We start from the raw sequence: 839 nt of genomic DNA on the forward strand, positions 1-839 counted from the left end.
TCCGTTTGTGTGACCTGATTCTTCCTGGGCGCCAGACAAGAACTCGGGTGCCAAGAGGGCAGGGGCTTGGATGCTGCTGCGGGGCCTGCACAGAGCCTGCTTCTGCCAGACAGGAGTGACCGGCTGGTTCCAGCATTTGTTCCCTCTGTTTCCTGCGCTCACTTGCTCACACACTCCCTCTTGTGAGGAGTGGCCAGTGGCAGGCTGAGTGAACCGAGCCACCCTAGTTCCCGCCCATGAAGGGAGTCAAGGTCAAGGGAACAATCCCATCTCAATTTTTTTTGATGTATCTTTTTAAAAAGGTAAGTCTGTGAAATAAACTTTTTATCTACTGATACCTGGATTCATTCATTTCGTTTATTTTAATTTTCAATACTCACTATACATAATTTTAAAAAAACAAACTTTCTTTACTGGAGTCAGATAAAATATCAGAAGAACTCTTATAGGTTCAAAATTCAGAGATCCTTCTGCTCAAGCCGCAACTCTAGGCTGCCCTGAGGGACTCTAAAACAATTACTGATGAAATTCTACACATGCTTTATATAAAAGGGTCTATAAGACAGGTAAGATTTTAATCACTGAGGGACAATACAGCAATAATGGGTTGAAATCATAAAAGCTATACAGTCTTAACCCAATAGCAAAAGGGGCAAGGAATTCGAATAGGCAGTTCACAGGAGAGAATACTAAATATCCAGTAAACATGAAAAGGAGCTCAAAATCATGAGTCATCCAGAAAATGAAAAAACCATAATAAAGCACCACTGTACATCTGCTAAAATGACTGTAATGAAAAAGACATACAATAATGAGTGTTGGTGAAGACAGAAAACACT

Source organism: Pan troglodytes, chromosome 1, assembly GCF_028858775.2.
Source record: "Pan troglodytes isolate AG18354 chromosome 1, NHGRI_mPanTro3-v2.0_pri, whole genome shotgun sequence".
Classification (NCBI taxonomy): domain Eukaryota; kingdom Metazoa; phylum Chordata; class Mammalia; order Primates; family Hominidae; genus Pan; species Pan troglodytes.